Source organism: Citrus clementina, unplaced genomic scaffold, assembly GCF_000493195.1.
Source record: "Citrus clementina cultivar Clemenules unplaced genomic scaffold, Citrus_clementina_v1.0 scaffold_3, whole genome shotgun sequence".
NCBI lineage: Eukaryota > Viridiplantae > Streptophyta > Magnoliopsida > Sapindales > Rutaceae > Citrus > Citrus x clementina.
In genome coordinates this window covers 18,427,311-18,447,990 of record NW_006262339.1, presented here as the reverse complement: position 1 = coordinate 18,447,990, position 20,680 = coordinate 18,427,311, and the positions used below count along the sequence as shown (strand labels likewise).

The window sequence follows — 20,680 nt, the reverse complement described above, 5'->3', positions numbered from 1 at the left end:
TCAGTCACCTCCTCCATATACAAGATGTAGTTTCTTCTCTGCTATAGCATGACCAAGATCTACGGCTGCCTGAACGAACACTTTATACTTTCCATAGCGAAATCCAAAAAGCACACAAATATTATAGAAATTATTCCTAAAGTTTTACAACGTGGCTTTTTGCAAGAAAGTCTTACACAGTGAGAACATTCAGAGCCAAATCGTTGATCTCTTCTTTTCTTAGCAAATGTACTTTTACCAAAACCAGGTGTGTAGGAAATAAATAGATTAGAAAACTCACCTGCCAGTCGAACCTTTGCTTTCATTAACCAACAAATGTCAGCAGGAATCCCATTGATCATTAACAAATGCAGTCGTTCACAACGAGCTTTGTAAATCTTCTTAAGAGCATTTTGAGGGAGAGAAAGAAAATATTTATGCAAATTTTGTTGTATTTCTTCCATGCTTGACATTGAGGTTTCAGTTATTGTGGGAAACTAAGTGTACTGACTTAAAAAGTCACGGAGTACCGTTATCCGCCATTTATACGGGACAATGAATAAAAAAAAAATCAAATCTGCAAAATCAAATCAAAAGTGAAGAAGAACAACAAAATAAAACAAAAAACAAACAATGAATATAACTCACATTCGTCCTTTTATTGAATCCAGTTCCAATTGTAGATTATAAATACCATCCTCCATTTCCTTGAGTTGTCTTTCTAAATTTTTCACGTGAAATACTAACTCTGGTGGTTGCAGATTCCGAATGGGATGTAATTTACAAAATTGGAGCAATTTCCTCAGGTGAAATTTTACATGAAAAAATGTTTTAAGATGATCGAAAAGGAAATTTCTCATGGAGGTACTCATGACAAGTATAAAAATTTGGTGAGCTAAATCACAATTGTCAAACAACACACAATTAAAACAAGAGTAATGATACAGCCACAAACTCCTGTACAAACTTATTTTGTACAAACTAATGTGGCATGATAAGATTGGTTGAATTAATATCACTTGGCCCACATGATTTGTTTTTATTAATTTATATTTTCATTCAACCAATGAATTAATGCCACATCAGTTTGTACAAAATAAGTTTGTACAAGAGTTTGTGGCTGTATCATTACTCTTAAAACAATGCAATACACTCCATTCAAGACATAGGGAAAAGGAAAAAGAAAAAAATCAAATAATTCAAATGATAAAGTAACAGTAAATCAAATTTACAAAAAGTTAAAAGGAAAAGGCTTAATCAAAATTTTAGTGGGTCACTCAAATTGATTTCGGTATCTGCTTTACGTTATTGGTATTCTAGATATGATTTCAATCTTTGGCCATTAACTTTAAATGTGACACCATCCTTTTAATTCTTAATTTCTACGGCTCCATATGGATACACATTTTTTACAACAAATGGACCATTCTACTTTGACTTTAACTTCCCTGAAAATAAATGAAGACGAGAATTATAAAGCAACATTTTTTGACCAATTAATGTTTTCTGAAAAATTCTTTTGTCATGAAAAAATTTGGTTCTTTCCTTAATAATTATGGAATTCTCATATGCATCATTCCTTAATTCTTCAAGTTCATTTATTTGCAATTTAAGCACATTGCCATCATTATTAAGATTTGAATTAAAAGCTTTAATGGCCCAAAATGATTTATGTTCAAGTTCTACTGGTAAGTGGCAAGATTTTCCATAAACAAGCCGATAAGGTGACATTTCTAAAGAAGTATTAAAAGCAGTACAATATGCCCAAAGTGCATCAATTAGTCGAAGAGACCAATCTTCATGGTTTGGATTAACTGTCTTTTCTAAGATTTGTTTTATCTCCCTATTTGCTAATTCAACTTCACCACTTGTTTGAGGGTGATAAGGGGTAGCAACCTTATGTGTAATTCCATATTTATTCATTAAGGACTCAAATGGGTTATTACAAAAATGCTTACCTCCATCACTGATAATGGCTCGAGGTATTCCAAATCTGCTCAAAATGTTTTCTTTTAAAAAGCGGATCACAATCTTGTGATCATTGTGCCGACAAGGAATCGCTTTGATCCATTTTGAAACATAGTCAACATCAACCAAAATGTATACAAATACAAATGATGATGGAAAAGGGCCCATAAAATCAATTCCATAACAGTCAAATATTTCAATGTCAAGGATGGAGTTTAAAGACATCATGTTTCGCTTTCAAATAGACCCTACCATTTGACAATTCTTACACATTTTACAGAATGCATGTGAATATTTAAATAATGTAGGCCAATAAAATTCACACTGCAATATTTTTGCAGCTGTCTTTTTTGAAAAAAAAAAAAAGGCCACTGCATGCTTCAGAATGACAAAATTGAATGACCCTACTTAGTGATGGCAAAAATCCCCACGGGGACGGGTACCCTCGGGGATTTTCCCCATTCGGGGAGGGTATGGGGATAATTTCATACCCAATTTCTTATTCGGGGAAGGGACGGAGAAATTTTTTTACCCAATTTCTTATTCGGGGAGGGGGCGGGGATGAGGTGGAATCCACATCCCCTATCCATTTCCCCATTTTAATTTTTAATTTTATTTTAATTTTTTTAAATTACTAGTAAATAAATAATATAATTTAAATTATAAAATTATAAATATTGGTAAAAATAAAAATATCAAAATATTTATATTATTAAACTTTTAGGCCTAAGTAACTAATTAAAGTCCTAAATTTTTATTTAGGACATTAAAAAGACCGAGTAGATTCTATTAACCCAATTTTTTTTTAATTTTAACATTCTTTAAATATTTTCAACTTAAATCTATTATTTATTTATTTTTAGATGTTATAATTGCCTACAGCGAATCACAATTTTAATATCTAATCTAATCTAATCTAATATTTGTTCTTGATTTGCTCTGATTTAACTATTGTGTTGTAAAGGGAATAATTCACATTTATAAAGTGCCCACGCCACCATTGAAAAAGTTAATTTTGAATCTAAATTCGATTTTATTTGTAACAATTTTGTATTAGACTATTAATTTGTTCATGATAGTTTGTAAAAGAAGTTTGTATCTCTTGCATGTTGCGTTACTTACTAATTTAATGTATGTGACTTTTGTAATGGATATTGATGTAAGATATATTTCAAACTTTACTTTTATTTGAATTTTTTATTTTAATATGATTAACTCAAAATCGAAAATAAAAAAAATGTATTAGTTATTCGGGGATCGGGGGCCCTCTGGGATCCCCTGTTATTATTCGGGGAGGGGATGAGGATTCTCTCAAGTAATTCTGACGGGGATGGGGACATACGCAAAATATCGGGGATGGGTACGAGGAGATTGGTCCCCTCCCCATTGCCATCCCTAACCCTACTTACCTCGTCATCTGGTATGCATTTTCGAAAAATTTGATTAGAGCAGTATTTGAACAGGTATGGATCATCCCAGTAAAAGCTTCTCACTTCGGTTAAGAATTTCCTCTTGACTTGGGAACTCCAGTCACATGGCATTTCACCTATTGCAAGATAATTAATAATATTAGCATACCAAGGCATTTTGTTTATAGAAAATAAAAATTCATCAGGGAAAGAATCATTGATAGTTGTTGTTTCAATTGAAGAATCAGGGAAAGAATCATTGATGGGTGTTGTTTCAATTGAAGACTCATTCGTAAGTTTTGAAAGGTTATCTGCACCAACATTTTCAGCGCCCTTTTTGTCCTTGATTGTCAAGTTAAATTCTTGAAGTAGCAAAATCCATTGTATCAACCTTGGTTTGGCATCCTGTTTTGACATTAAATATCTCACAGCAGCGTGATCAAAATAAACAATAGTGGATGAACCAATTAAATATGAACGAAATTTATCTAATGCAAATATTACAGCAAGTAGTTATTTCTTAGTTGTAGTGTAATTCATTTGAGCACTATTCAAAGTTCTACTTGCATAATAGATGACAAAGGGCTTACCTTCCTTTCTTTAACCCAGAACAACGCCAATGGCATAACCACTAGCATCACATATTAGTCAAAAAGGCAAAGACCAATCAGGGGGTTGCATTATTGGGGCTGATGTCAAAAGAGTAGTTATTTTTTAAAAAACTTGTTGACAATCATTAGTCCATTCAAATTATGTATCTTTTATTAGGAAGTTACAAATTGGTCCAAATAAGACACTAAAGACTTTTATATACCTCCTATAAAATCCTGCATGTCCTAAAAAAGAACGGACTTCTCTAATTGTCTTTTATGAGGGTAATTTTGAAATGACTTCAACTTTGACTTTATCAACTTCGATTTCTTTTGAAGACACAGCATTGCCCAAGACAATTCCAGAAGTGATCATGAAATGACATTTTTCCCAATTTAAAACTATTCTTTTTTCTTTGCACCTTTCCAAAACTTTTTCTAGATTATCAATACATGTATCAAAAGAATTATCAAACACAGTTAAATCATCCATAAAAACCTCTAGACAATTTTCAACCATGTCACTAAAAATGCTTAGCATGCACCTTTGAAATGTTGCAGGAGCATTACAAAGTCCAAAGGGCATTTTCCTAAATGCAAATGTTCCAAATGGGCATGTGAATATGGTCTTTTCCTGGTCTTCTAAGCCTATAGGGATTTGATAATAGCTAGAATAGCCATCAAGAAAGCAGTAGTAGGGATGTCCAGTTACTCTTTCGAGAATTTGGTTTAGAAATGGAAGGGAAAAATGATCTTTTCTAGTGGCATCATTTAATTTGCTGTAATGAATGCATATGCGCCAACTAGATGAAATTCGTGTTGGGATTGGTTTACCTTTTTCATTTTTTACAACAGTTATTCCAGATTTCTTTGGTATTACTTGTGTTGCACTTACCCATTTACTATCAGAGATAGGGTAGATAATTCCTACATCTAGTAGTTTAAGGACCTTATTCTTTACCACTTTTTTCATATGAGGATTTAATCTTCTTTGTGGTTGATGGGTTGTTTTAGCATTTTCCTCTAAGTGTATTCGATTGTGCAAATTAAAGGATTAATGGCTTTTATGTCTTTTAAAGTCCAACCAAATGCAGTTCTATGCCTTTTTATTACAGATAACAACTTATCTTCTTGATCATTCGTGAGCTGGGAAGAAATTACCACTGGGTATGTCTGCTACCCTCCAAGATAGGCATACTTCAATTCTTCTAGTAAAGGCTTTAATTCGAGCTCTGGTGCTTCCTCTTCGTTTGGTTCTTCAGGTTGTATCGTATCTTCAAAGTTCGATTGGTCATCGTCACCTATAGGTACCTGTTAGAATCAAGTGTAGGGCATATGTTAGCAATATCACAATTTAATTCTTTACTTAATTCAAAAAAACCAGCAAAACAAATTTCAGCATAGTTTGTAAAATTCTCATCTTGAATGTGTTCCTCAATGATTGGCTCGATGAGATCAATATCCTCATTCTCATTATGATCATCTTCTTGGTGGTGGGGTTGTTTACACATGTTGAGTACATTGAGTTCCAGTGTCATGTTGTCGAAAGATAAATTCATTAATTTATTCTTGCAATTTATCAAAGCATTAGTAGTAGCTAAAAATGGTCGACCCAATATAACATGAATTTGTTTGCATTCATTAGCAATTGTTTTGTTTCCAAAATAATAAAATCCACAGGATATATGAATTTATCGACCTAGACTAATACATCTTCAATTATTCCTTTTGGAACCTTAATCGATCTATCAGCAAGTAAAAGAGTGGTAGAAGTTAGTTTTAACTCACCGAGATTGAGTTGTTGGTACACTGAGTAAGGAAGCAAATTAGTATTGACACCAAGATCAAGTAAAGCATGTCCAATTTTTTTATCCCCAATAGTGCAAGAAATAGTTGGACAACTAGGATCCTTGTATTTCAAAGCACTATTGGTTGAGAGAATGGAACTTACCTGTTCTGCTGGAAAAACTCTCTTTTGCACCTTATGTTTCCTTTTCACTGTGCACATATCTTTTAGAAATTTAGTATAAAAAGGCACCTATTTAATGACATCTAGCAAAGGAATGCTGACCTTTACTTGTTTAAAAACTTCAGAAATTTCTGGACTGTGGTTTGATTTCTTTGGGTTGACCAGTGCTTGAGGAAATGGGGGTACAAGAGGAGAGTTGGTTATATCTTCATGGTTTAAAGGTTCGATGGACTCTTCTCTATTTTCTGAAATTTAATCTTTACTAGTTTCACGAGGGTCCATAATGTGTTTTCGACCACTTTACCACCACGAAGGGTTATAACCGATTTAACTTTACTCATATTTTGGTTTCCTGAATTTCCCATTTGAGGATGTTGTTGACTCTTGGGGTTTGGTTCAAGTTGAGCAGGAAACTTTCTTTTTTCATGTATGGTCAAAGCATATGTAAGTTTGGAGATAGTTTCTGTCAAATTGGTTAAGGTTTGCATTGTTTAGTTATTGATCGACTCTTGTTTTTCAATAAACGAATGCAATGTGTCTTCATAGTGTTTCTTGGTGGTGAGACATATAGTGGGTAACTCTGGGGTTTTGAAAATTTTGACGTGGAGGAACTAGTTGTGAAGGTTGTGCATGATTATCATTTCTCCAACTGAAATTTGGGTGGTTTCTCCTACCAGAGTTGTAAGTTTAGGAATATGGATTTGAATTTGGCCTTCTGAAATTTTCAACAACATTTAATTATTCATGCAAACTTTCTCTCAGACCTGGCAAAGTTGGACAGTCCTGCGTAAAATGGTCAGTAGAATCACAAACATAACATGAAATATTTTGAACAGACTTTACATGATCATTCTTTTTCAACTCTAATGCTTCGACTTTTCTAGTTAATGATGCAAATTTGGCTTGAAAATCATGGTCTTCCCTAAGGTTATACATGCCTCCACCAGATGGAGATGACTGGGGTTTACTTGATGACTCATAAGACCCAATTGTATCCCAGTGTTGTGCATTCTCTGCTATATAGTCAAGATAGTCTAATGCATCTTCAGGACTTTTATCCCTAAACTCACCATTACACATCATTTCAACAACTTGTCTACCTTGGGATGTTAATCCCTCGTAGAAATAAGACACTAATCTCCATGTTTCAAAACCGTGGTGTGGGCAAATGTTAAGTAGTTCTTTAAACCTATCCCAACATTGGTAGAGAGTTTCTCCTAATTGTTTAGTGAAAGTGGTGATTTGTCTTTTGAAAGAATTTGTTCTGTGGCGTGAAAAGAATTTTTTCAAAAATTGTGCTTGCATTTCATCCCAAAGTTCTGATGGATTCTAACCTAAGATTTTGTAGCCAATTTTAGCTTTATCCTTTTGTGAGAAAAGAAAAAACTTAAGCCTGATTATACTCATGCTACAATTTTGATCAATACATGTGTTATAGACTTCCTTAAATTCCTTTAAGTGCAAATATGAATTTTCAAACTCAAAATCATGAAAAGTAGGAAGAAGTTGAATGATACTAGGTTTGAAATTAAAACGTGATGCATCAGGAGGGAAACCTATGCATGATGGTGACCCTGTTCTAGTAGGATGCATGAAATCTCTAAGGGTCCTAGGCTGTTCATGAAGATTTTGCAAGGCTTGGTCATTTTCGTGCTCCGAAAAATTTTTAGCTCCTATGTCAGCCATCTCTAAGGTTGGTGAAGGTGATCTTCTAATTAATTTACCATTATTTGTACGAGACCAACGACGCATGTAATGTTAATGATGTGTGCTAAACTAATGATGCAAAAACGCTAAATGAAATTTGCAGAAATAAAAATAAACTGGAAATTAAATAAACAAAAAATGCGAAATAAAAATAAACAAATTGGAAAATAAATAAATAAATTAGGCGGTGAAACCAGCCATTAAAAGAAACAGTTTAGGCGGTATTTTAAAACCAGCCATATAATAAAACATAAAATTAAATAAATTAATGCACAAAAATAAATAAACTGAAATTAAAATGCTAGGCGGTAGAACTGACCATATAAATAAAAATACATAAATTAACAAAATTTAAATAGCAGTACCGACCATTTAAAATAAATGCGGAAAGTAAATTGCAGAAATTTAAAGAAATAAATTTGATTTGGGGATTGATTTGCAAAGGTTTTTGGGCTACGATGAAGTTTCTCACAAACTTTATGGATAATGTTAAGGTTTGAAAAGAAGAGGGGTGCTAACTGAAATGTTACAAAAAGAGAATAAATTAGAATCACGGAAAAATGGTAACGGCAAAACAAAAAAATATTAAAATAAAATAAAAATAAAGTAAAGACAAACTAATACCAAATTTAGAAAACTCCCCGACAACGGCACCAAAAACTTGACACGACTCAAAAATGTATTACTTCCAAGTATAAGAGTGTCTAGTTATAATATAACTCGGTGAGTCCGGGGTCGAACCACATGGAATTTTAAATCCAGTAGTCAATTTAAAACTAAGAAAATTAATTGTGGGGAAAAGAAATTATTTGAAATCAATTTAAAAATATGCTAAGGTTCGGGATCTACTCTCTGTATTTAAACTATAATTTTAATACTCTCTCATTTATATTTTGCCTTCACTTTTACCAGTTAATTATTATATTATTTAATTTTATGTGTGTAGATAAATATATAATAAAGTACCTAATGTGCCACACTATATTAATGTGTTGACATTATGTCAAAATATCATACAGATCCAAAAAACTTTATAAATTAACATGACATAAAAAATAACTAAAAAAGAATAAAATAAACTTAAAAACTCATTTGAGAAAAAAATAAATTTAATACTTTGAAACATTGAGCTTCACCTTTCACCTCACCTTATTAAAATTAGCCACTCATTAAAAGAAAACACAACACACTTTTTATTTGATGAACTTTTGAAATATGTTACAAGAAAAATTGATATAAAAGGAAACAAGAAAAGAAAAGAAAGAAAGACAGAAATTCTTTAGTTTCCTCTTGGTTACAACTCTCTCTCACAGAAATCGGCTTAAGCTTCTCAAAATAGCTTCGCCCCTCGCCTCCGCTCAGTTGCCTCCTTTTTATAGGCAACAAATGCTTTAACTTAATTTATTTTATTATTTATTTATTATTTTATTATTATTATTTACATTATCAGTGTTTTGAAATGTGTGATGGCCACTTGACCATCACGAGGAACCAATTTATTTGCTTTTGTTCTTTTGTTTTTTTTTATTCATTTTCATTTTTAATTTTATTTTATTTTATTTACATCTGCTCAATAATACTTCCAAATTGCTCCAACAGTTTTTCTTTGTTTCTGCTTTCAATTCTAATTTATTCCTGAAAAATATTTATAAGATAAAAATTAACATATAGCGAATTAATTTAATATAAAAATATATTTGTGGAGCATTTATATAATTTATAAGTTATGCGCGCATTAATCAACACTTTAAGTGAAAAACTAATAATTTTATCCTTATTACACGTACACTTTTTAGTGTTAATCAATATCACTTATAAGTTAATATTTTGTCCAAAGATGAAATATTAATAAAGTGTTCGATATCTTGAAATGGAGTTTACCTTCTTTTAATTTATTTTTTAAGGACTTATATGTGCTTGTATTGTTTCTTTGTTGCTCTTTGATTTGGCTATGACTCTTGTAAATATTACCACTAATATCAATTTTATTTCTATGCTAAATGACGCTAACTTCAAGTCATTGCAAGAAAACATCTTAATTGTTCTCACGGTCATGGATCCTAACTTTGCATTAAGGGTTGATTACCCCCACCTTTTATGGATAAGAGTACTCTTAATGACAAGAAGGATTTGGAAGGTGGGAGAAACCAAATCACATGTGTATAATGATCATGAAGAAGGTCATTCTAGAAGCATTTAGGGTCTTAATGTCTAAAAAGATAACTACGACTAAGGAGTTCCTTGCAGACATTAAAACATGGTTTGTTAAGAACGAAAGGCAGAAATAGGTACGCTCTTGACAAGTCTCATTTCAATGAGGTATATAAGTAGCGACAATATCAGAGAGTACATTATAGAGATGTCTCATCTTACTTCTCAGTTAAGAGCACTTGAACTTGAACTCTTCAAGGACATGTTAGTGCATTTTGTTTTAATATCCTTACCAACACAGTTTAACTAGTTTTAAGGTAACCTACTGTTGTGCAAATTTTAATGTACTCGCAAGTACACGAATCTATTGTAGTATAGATCAATGGTGACGAGTGTCGATCCCACGAGGAGGTGGATTTTAATTGTGTGTAGAATTAATTTTGTAAATGGGTAATTGGATTTGTGGTGGAAATGATTTGGAATATGCTAAAACTTAAATTAAAATGGCGAGAATAAATTCTAAAATTGGAATTGAAATGACGAGAATAAATTGAAGAGAATTCTATTGAAATGACGTACTTGAGTATCTGGATCTATATCAACATGCATCATGGGCTAAATATTCCTTATTAATGCCAATTAAATCATGAGAGGGAAATCCACACCTCATGAACCACGCTCTAATCAATATGGTGCTAAGGGCTTATCGTGTCAAATAATAATAACCTTGTACTAGGGAGCTGGTGAAATCAGGGCGGTATCTAGACAAGATTAGTAATATTTATCGACGAAAAGTCAAATCATCCACAAAAATTAGAGGGGAAGAGAAAGTAAATTTACCAAATAAAGCCCATGACACATGTTGAGACTTTACCTTCAACCCAAGCTTGAAAGAAAATTAGCTACTCATAATTGAATTAGGGGCAAAATGGGAATTTATTAAAATAAGTAGAAAATACAAGATGGAGAAGGAATTACAAAAAAATGGATCCCAAAAATGGATTCAGAGCTATCAAATTAGGGGAGAGAGCCCCTCATTTTATAGATACATGGAGTAAATCATGGCCATCGGATTAAAAACAGTTTGGACGCTCAGGATTGCGCCACGTCATCAGTCAACAGTATGCGGTTTGACCACGCGGATGAACAGTGACACGGTTTGGTTGAAAATAATCCTGTGTGATGCATGTACCGCACTCGAGATTTTTCGTCCACTGATATGCTGCCACATCACCATCAACGGTACATAAGAATTTTAGCCTAACAGAATCGTGACACCTAATCAGTCAATGCCACATCATCGATCAATGCCACGTCATCGATCCGTCTATGTGAACAGTGTCATGAATAGTAACGTAGACAGTACCGTACACGTGAATAGTATCGTACATGTGAATAGTACCGTACATGTGAATAGTGTCATTTTTCCTTTTATGCTCCTCCTAAGGTTTTCGACCGTCCTGAGTTCAAAAGTGATGTCCGTTTTGCCGTCTGATCTCTCGTTTATTGTGAAATGACCATGATGCCCCTAAAGTACATAAAATACTTAATTAAAATAAAACACACGTAATTAAATCACAAGAATGTTAAATACATAAAAGCAAGGGTTGTTAGTAAGACTTGAAATGTAAAATGACGATTTTCTCCTTTATAAATATGCATTTTCTAACACTCAACACACCCCCCAACCAGCTTATTCCTAGTCCCTAGCAAATAAAGCGAAAATAAAATTCAAATTCAAAATGATTTTTTTTTAGAAACCCTCGTGTTTATTCAATCAGATTAATGATAGCAATCAAATAAAAGTATAAGAATTATCTCCAGTCTAAAGTAACATCACACTCACATCAACCATCCACATGAATCAGCCCAGTAGACTTTGTTATAGCTACTTTCAAGAATGACATGTCAAACCCCAAAATCTCACTGGAAGTAGTGACACTCTCACAAAGAAATTAAAACTAATGAAAATAGTCACTCCAATGAATGGTAATTGAGAGAGAAAATAATAAAGAAGTGATATCACATGCTCTCACCAAGATGAAATAAATATGCCCTCAGCTTAGAAATAATACGATCTCAAGTCAAACAAAAATGCTAGTCAACCCACTTTATTTTTTTTTTTTAATTATGCATCACTACATCTTTTTAGCCCATCTAACTAGCTTATACTTCAGACTATAGTTTCCTAAAATCAAGAAGGACTTTTATTAGGACGTAACGTAGGCTAGGGACATGGTTAACAAAGAAGGGATATAAGGAAAACAAAGTGTATGTTTGAGAAAAATACAGAGGAATTTTTTTTTTTTAGGGAGTTGCAAGGTGGATTTCACCTATTATTGTTATTTTTATTCTTTTGAAACAACAATTTTTTTCTTTTTTTTTTTAGCAACAACAAATTTTTTTTTTTTTTTAACTAGGCATAACTTCACTGTACAAAATGTTTATTTACATTTTTCTCAAACATAAATAGGTGATGGAATTTGTAAGATATTGGGTAATACTCCAAATCGGAGTAGGTCAAGATGATAAGTTTAACAAAGAAAAGTTTTTTTTTTAAAGGCCCAAAAGGGTTAATTATGGATACTTGATAAAAGGGATGGCTAGAAATGCTCAAACGGATCAAAGATAGCCTTTCCATCGTCTTTTAGGGCTCTAAATAATCTTCCATATCTACTAGTTAGGTAGCAACACAATTTTTTTTCTTTTTTTTTTAATTTTATTTTATAATTTTTTAAGGGTTAACTCAAAAGAAATCTAGAGATCGTGTATAAAATAATAAACTGCTAAGCTGTATAAAGAGTGGGCAAAAGGGTTACTCTCCAAGAAAAATAATAGGCTCAAAAACTCACTTGGTACTTATTATGACATGTTCATTCCTTCAAGCAACTCATATTTGTCTCTGACATCAACATGTAGCGTAGCAAACATAATGTAACATCACTTAAGACCAAAGATAACACAAATACTAAAATTTGAAATTAATTATGTCATCCAATGTTAAAACAAATCACACATTTTTTTTTCTTTTTAAACAACATTCTATCCCCCAACCTATTCTAAGCATGAAAGGAAAATATGCATGCAGAAATGTGAATATGATGCAGAAAAACTAATTAGAAAAGTTATACTTAAAATGATAGAAAAAGAAAATGATTTTTTTTTTTAACTAAGAAGCTACGTTTCTAGAGACACTAAAGAAAAATGTATATTTATAAAGGAGAAAGAAGAATAAAAATGAACATCAAAACTTAATAAAGAATTTTTTTTTTGAATTTTTTTTTCAAACGATGAAGATGCGTTTTTAGAGGCACTACACTCCATATTCAGCCATCTTCAACACAAAAAGTTAGCAACAATTAGTTTCTACAACAAAAAATCAGTAAAAACTTAACCAAGATTCCACAATTGTCAACTATTCCCTCCCCCCAACCAGAACGAAACATTGTCCTCAATGTTTTAAAGGAAAGAAGTAGAGTTTAGAAGACATCACCCGGGTGGTGCAACACAGAAGAAAATATTTATAGGCAGAGAGTTAAATCTAATTTGTACTTCTTACTGCGGCTACTGTTACCATCGTTATTTGGACGCTCCAACACAAAGGTCCATGGGTCCGGCTCCGGTTTATAAGCTTGTAACAGATCAAATAGCTCATTAGCAGTGTGAGTACAAATAAAAAGTTTTTTTTGCATTAGAGGGAATGAAATAGTTTTTTATTGCATGGTTAAGAAATGCGATAAAGCCATCATAAAAGTTATTGACATTTAACAAACCGATGGATTTCTGGTGGATGTGCAGATGGGCCCAAGATGCTAGTGTGATAAGTGCCTCTAGTGTTGCAAGATCTCCTGGAAGGAAAATAAAAGCATCAGCATGATTAAGTATTTTAGTTTTTCTTTCTTGCATACCTGAGATGACTAACTCTTCTCCAGTCGATGAGTCAGACAAACTGCCCAAAGGTTTTAGGACTCTTGGGATGATGCCTAACACTTGACTTCCTCTGACAAAAGCTGCTTCTGAGACCATTTTTGATAACCCTCGATTACCTCCTCCACATACCAAGTGTAATTTTCTCGCTGCTATGCTTCGACCAAGATCTATGGCTGCCTCAACGAACTCTTTATGTTTGCCATAGTTAAATCCAGAAAGCACACAAATGTTCTTGAATTGTCTATTGGGAGTAGCTGCCATTGAGATACTTCTCAAAAAATAATTTGTGAGTGCTTGACAAAAAAAAATCACATTTAAGAGTCTTGGTGACAGTGGGTCATAGTTGTGTATGAGGTAACATGTCAGTGTCAAATAACGCGTAAAGCACGTGGCTCGCAAGTAAAAAAGAAAACAGTAAAAAGGAAAAAGCAAACAGTAATAAGAAAAAAAGAAAACAGTAATAAAATTATTAAAGACAATAATGCACACAATAAAACAATAGTGAAATAAAATAACAGTAAAGTAAAAGGATATTTACAGGTAGTTGCGATTGTGGCTCACATCTTCCTCTGGTTTTACGTCCAGAAACGGCTTGAACGCCCTCTATGGGTGGAGGATAGGCTTCCTATCCAGTTTTCTTATAAACTGGCAAACAGGGTTGTTTATAGTCAGATTCCCGAGACTATATCGTGCATGCTCTTTCTGGAATAATGGCCATAACTAGAGAATCGCTCCTTGCACGTATCCACTGGGATGCGTTTCAAGAGACAGAAGGATATCATCCAATGACTCCTTATTCAAGCCATCCCTAATGAATTGAATCTTATCTTCCCTGTTATCAGACACCATTCCTAAAGAACATGGGTTTTTATTGCAACTCATTATGGCACACTTATGACAAGCAATAGAAATTCTTCGAGCTCGTCGTTTTCTTGCATAATTTCCTTTACCACAACCAGGCATGTATGCAATAAATTTTGGAGGTAACTCACCTGCCGATCGTACTTTAGCCTCGATTAACCAACGGATGTCAGCAGGTATGTTATTTCTCATGAGCAATCGCATGCGTTCGGACCGAGCTTTATAGATCGTAAGGAGGGCATTTTGAGGAAGTAAAGGGAATCGCTTGTGAAGCTTCGCTAGAGTCTCGTTTCTGTCCATACCTTCGCCTCAGAATATCAGTTATTATGGGAAACTGAAGTAACCGACTTAATTGTCACGGAGTACCATTATCCGCCACTTCACCGGGGTAATAAACTAAAGCACACAAACAGAAAAACAAATTAAAACACACAAAGAAAATTAAACTCATTCTCTTATTGAATTTACCTCAAGCTCCAACTGGATGTCGTAAACACTTATCTCAATATCTCTGAGTTGGCTTTCTAGATTCTCAACATAGGCTACTAACTCTGGTGGTTGTAGAGCCCAAATGCGATGTGTTTTACAAAATTGAATCTGCCTTTTGAGATGAGTTTTGACACGTTGAAGTGGTTTAAGAATGTTCAGGAGGAACGGTCTAAGTAAGGTACTCATGATTAAAAATGATAAGAGAAAAATTAATAGTTAAACAAAAACACTTATGCAAAAATAATTTTAATTAGCAAAAGAATAATATAAAGAAAGAAAAAAAATCAAATCACCAAAAAGGAAAAAAAAATCAATTCAAATTTGGTGGGTCACTCAAATTTATTTCGGTGTCTTCTCCATGTGGTTGGTATTCTAGATATGGCTTTAATATTTGACTATTAACTTTAAACGTGACATCGTTCTTTGGGTCCTTAATTTTAATTGCCCCATGTAGAAAAATAGTATGAACAGTAAAGGGACCAGACCATCGAGAGCGTAACTTACCTGGGAATAAGTGCAAGCGAGAATTGAATAAAAGCACTTTCTGATCTAGAGTGAAAGATTTTCTCATAATTTGCTTGTCATGAAAGACTTTCATTCGTTGCTTGTAAATCTTGGCATTTTCGTATGCGTCATTACGAATTTCTTCAAGTTCTGCCAGTTGTAATCTTCTTTCTGAGCTGGCTTGCTGCATGTCAAAGTTGAATTTCTTGATAGCCCAATATGCACGATACTCGAGTTCCACAGGTAGGTGGCAAGCTTTTTCATACACTAGCCTGTAGGGTGACATCCCAATCGGGGTCTTGAAAGCTGTTCTATATGCCCATAATGCATCACCAAGTCTTAATGACCAATCTTTTCTATCTGGCCTCATCGTCTTTTCTAATATGTCCTTTATTTCTCGATTGGAGATCTTAACTTGGCCACTAGTTTGCGGATGATATGGGGTTGCCACTTTGTGTGTGATGGAATACTTTGTCAAAAGAGTTTTGACTGCTTTGTTACAAAAGTGGGCACCACCATCACTGATTATTGTTCGAGGGAATCCAAAGCGTGAAACAATGTTGCTTTTTAAAAATCCTATCACCACCTTGTGATCATTGGTTCTACATGGAATTGTTTCTATCCATTTCGATACGTAGTCAACAGCAACCAATATGTATTGATGGCCAAAAGAAGGGGGAAAGGGACCCATGAAGTTGATACCCCATACATCAAAAATCTCAACCACTAAAATTGGATTTAGTGGCATCATGTTCTTTCGTGTAATGTTCCCCATTCATTGACACCTATCACATGAAGAACAGAAAGTGTAAGCGTCTCAAAATATAGTTGGCCAATAAAAACCACATTATAAAACTTTAGTTGCTGTTTTCTTAGCACTGAAATGGCTTCCACAAGCTTGTTCATGGCAGAATGAAAGAATATTCTGAATTTCATTTTCTGGGACACATCGTCTAACAATTTGATCAGCACAATACTTGAACAAATATGGGTCATCCCAAAAGAAATTCTTTATCTCTGCAAAGAATTTAGCCTTATCTTGCTTGGTCCAATGCTCTGGAAGTTTACCTGTAACAAGATAATTAACTATATCAGCATACCAAGGTAATACTTCCACACTCATTAATTGTTCATCTAGAAATGACTCATTCAATATTAATGGCTCTGTAATTGTGTCAAAATGGAGACGAGAGAGGTGGTCCGCCACAACATTTTCTGTCCCTTTCTTATCTTTGAATTCCAATCAAATTCCTGCAAAAGTAACACCCAACGAATTAGTCTAACTTTTGCATCTTTCTTTGTGAGAAGATATTTAAGAGCAGCATTATCTGTAAATATAATTATTTTACAACCAATGAGATAAGATCGAAATTTCTCTAATGCAAACACTACTGCTAGCATTTCTTTTTCAGTTGTTGAATAGTTCAGCTATGCATCATTCAATGTCATACTAGCATAGTAAATAACGTGGGGAATTCGATCAACTCTTTGTCCTAATACTGCTCCTACTGCATAATCAGATGCACTGCATAATCAGATGCATCACACATGAGCTCAAATGGTAAGCTCCAGTTTGGGGGCTGAATGATGGGTGATGATGTCAACAACTGCTTTAGTGTTTTAAATGCCATAAGACATGAATCATCAAAGATAAAAGGTACATCCTTAGCAAGTAAATTACATAAGGGTCTAGAAATTTTGCTAAAATCTTTAATGAAACGTCTATAGAAACCAGCATGCCTAAGGAAAGATCTTACTTCTCTGACTGTTTTGGGTGGAGGAAGATTAGAAATGAGATCCACCTTGGCTTTGTCAACCTCAATACCTTTGCTTAAAATGATGTGACCGAGAACAATACCTTGTTTTACCATAAAATAGCATTTCTCCCAATTTAAGACCAAGTTCTTCTCGATACATCTCTGCAGAACTAGTGTTAGATGATGTAAACATTGATCAAACAAATCACCAAAGACAGAAAAGTCATCCATAAAGACTTCAAGGAATCGTTCAACCATATCAGAAAAAATGCTTAACATGCATCGTTGAAATGTAGCAGGTGCATTACATAATCCAAATGACATTTTCCTATATGCAAATGTGCCAAAAGGGCAAGTGAAAGTGGTCTTCTCTTGATCTTTTGGTGCTATAGGGATCTGATTGTATTCTGAGTAGCCATTTAGAAAGTAATAAAATTCATGATCTGCTAATCTATCAAACATTTGATCAATAAATGGTAAAGGAAAATGGTCTTTACGTGTGACAGAATTCAATTTTCTATAATCAATATATACATGCCATCCTGTAGTCACTCTAGTGGGTATCAATTCATTATCAGCATTCGTAACTACTGTGACTCCTGACTTTTTGGGGAAAACTTGTACAGGACTGACCCATGAACTATCATAAATTGGGTAAATGATATTTGCATCTAATAGCTTAAGGACTTCAGTTCTAACAACTTCTTTCATATTAGGATTTAACTGACGTTGCATTTTCCTAGTAGATTTAGCATTTTCGTCAAGGTGAATATAATGCATGCAGTCTACTGGGTTTATACCTTTTATGTATGCTATGGTCCATTCTAATGCCTTTTGTACTTTTTCAAAACATCCAACAACTTACCTTTTTGTTCATCATTTAGGGATGATGAAATGATTACCGGTAGAGTACTTTCTTCTCCCAAAAACGTATATTCCAATGTGTTGGGTAATGGTTTGAGCTCGAGTTTCGGTGGTGATTCTGATGATGGGATGAGTTTCTTCTCTGATGGTGCTAGTTGTTCAACTCTTGTCTTCCATTTATTAGTGTCCATGGATGGTGCTGAGTCAAGCAGTGCGTTGACCTCATCAACTGATCTGTCAATATCAAAATCCAAACCAAAGTGAGTTAAACATGTTTGTAAAGGATCATCACTAAGGTTTGAAACAAAAGTATCATCAACTAGTGCCTCTATTAAATCCACATCAACAATTCCATCATCTGCACTGTGAGGTTGTTTGGCAATGTTGAAGATGTTTAGCTCCATAGTCATGTTGCCGAAGGACAACTGCATATTTCCAGTCCTGCATTGAATGTGAGCATCCGCAGTTGCCAAGAAAGGTCGGCCTAGAATAATGGGGATGTGCTTCCTTGAATCCTGTATTGGTTGAGTGTCAATTACAATGAAATCAACAGAAAAATAAAACTTGTCTACCTGGATAAGTACATCCTCCACAATACCACGAGGTATTTTCGTGGACCGATCTGCAAGTTGTAACACCACTGGAGTTGGGTGTAATTCTCCCAATCCAAGTTTCACGAAAACATAGTAAAGCAACAAATTTACACTAGCTCCTAAATCCAACAAAGTATTCTCAATTGTATGGTTCCCTATACTACATGAGATAGTGGGGGAACCTGGGTCTTTGCATTTTAGAGAAATTTTGTGTTGGAGTATAAAACTAACGTTTTCTATTAAAAATGTCTTCTTTTGAACATGCATATTTCTCTTTTTAGTACAAAGGTCTTTAAGAAACTTGGCATAAGATGGAACTTACTTTATAGCATTAAGTAAAGGGATGTTAACACTTACCTGTTTGAAGATTTCAAGAATCTCACCTGTGGATTTTCCCTTCTTTCCTTTCGCTAACCTTTGAGGAAATGGAGCTTTAGGAACATATTCTCGTGGGTTGGTATCTTCTTTTTCCTCCGGTGATGAGTCATCAACAATTACAGGTACAATTTGATTTACTTTTGTCACCGGCATTTCCACTTTATTGTCGACTTCCTTTCCTTTTCGCAATGTCATTACTGCTTTGACCTCTCCATGCTGCTGTGGTGAACTGGTACTTGCTTCATATACTCCTTTAGGATTAAGCACTGGTTGACTTGGAAACTTGTCTTTCTCAACAGTCATTGCCAAGGTCAGAACTGAAGAAGTAAGTTGTCCCACCATCTTCTCGAGGCTTGAAACTGATTGAGCTTGTGAGTTAAAGCCTGCTCTCAATTCATTTCGTAGTCCATCAATGGTGCGATTCTGTTGCTCAATCGTGGAGTGAGTAAGATTCTTGAGATTCTGAAATGAATCCTCCCATGGTCTGGGTTGAAAATAGTTCTGGTTCTGATTGTATGGTCTAAATGGTGGTTGAGAGGCTTGAGGAATTTGAGAAATTTGTTGCATTGGTGGAGCTGGAGTTACTGGTCCATTCTGTTGGAATCCTTGAGACCATGAAAAATTGGGGTGGTCTCTCCTTCCAGGATTATATGTGTTGGAGTATGGGTTGTAATTTGATGGTTTTCTCATTACACCTATGGCATTGGCTTGATCTGGATATGAGTCAGGGTCATGTGGCTCTGTTGATTTAGCAATCGATAACGATGCTATTTGTCGAGAGAGACCTTTAATTATTGTTTTGACTTCTTTAATTTCTGAATTGGATTCGCCAATGTGAACCTCATTTACTCCCTTAATTCTTCTAGTATTCCTGAGTGACTGACTCCATTGTTGGGAATTATCCGTTTGTCGCTAGAAGAATTCTCAAATCTCTGATGCACTTTTTGACATTATCTCTCCTCCACTTGTTGTCATTAGCCATTCTTGCACATTCGGCAGTAATCCCTCCAAAAAGTATTGGCATTGGTGCCATTTCTCGTACCCATGATGTGGACACTTCAAGAGTAGCCCATTGAATCGCTCCCATGTTTCAAAAAATTGTTCGTCCTCTCTCTGGGTAAACTCCGAGATTTCCCTGCGAATAGCATTGGTTTTATGCACTGGGAAATATTTATTCAAAAATTTAGTTACCATTTGTTCCCATGATGTAATGCTATTAGCAGGCAATGTATTAAGCCATGAACGAGCTCTATCCTTTAAAGAAAATGGGAATAGTCTAAGTTTAACATCATCATCTGAAAAATTCTCATATTTAAATGTTTGACAAATAGCATGAAAATCATTCAAATGATTATATGGGTCCTCATTTTCTAAATAATGCATAAGAGATAACAACATTCAAAGAAACATTTTGAAGAAAATCATCCATTGTCATATCCAGTAAAAAATATCATCAAAATTACCAATAAAATGAGGAGACAATATGAACTTTGATAATCTTTCTTTATCATTTTTTTCCTTAAATTAAAAA

The 20,680-nt window shown here is 34.1% G+C and overlaps 1 non-coding gene and 1 pseudogene across 1 annotated transcript; one reads left to right on the top strand and one right to left on the bottom strand.

Annotated features, from left to right (window-relative positions):
* Positions 1-6,995, bottom strand: LOC112099640 (annotated as a pseudogene).
* Positions 6,996-20,188: 13,193 nt separating this feature from the next.
* LOC112100455 lies at positions 20,189-20,292 on the top strand. Its single transcript, XR_002906827.1, has one exon. It is a non-coding gene; the product is annotated as a small nucleolar RNA R71 (small nucleolar RNA).
* The last annotated feature ends 388 nt before the right edge of the window (positions 20,293-20,680 follow it).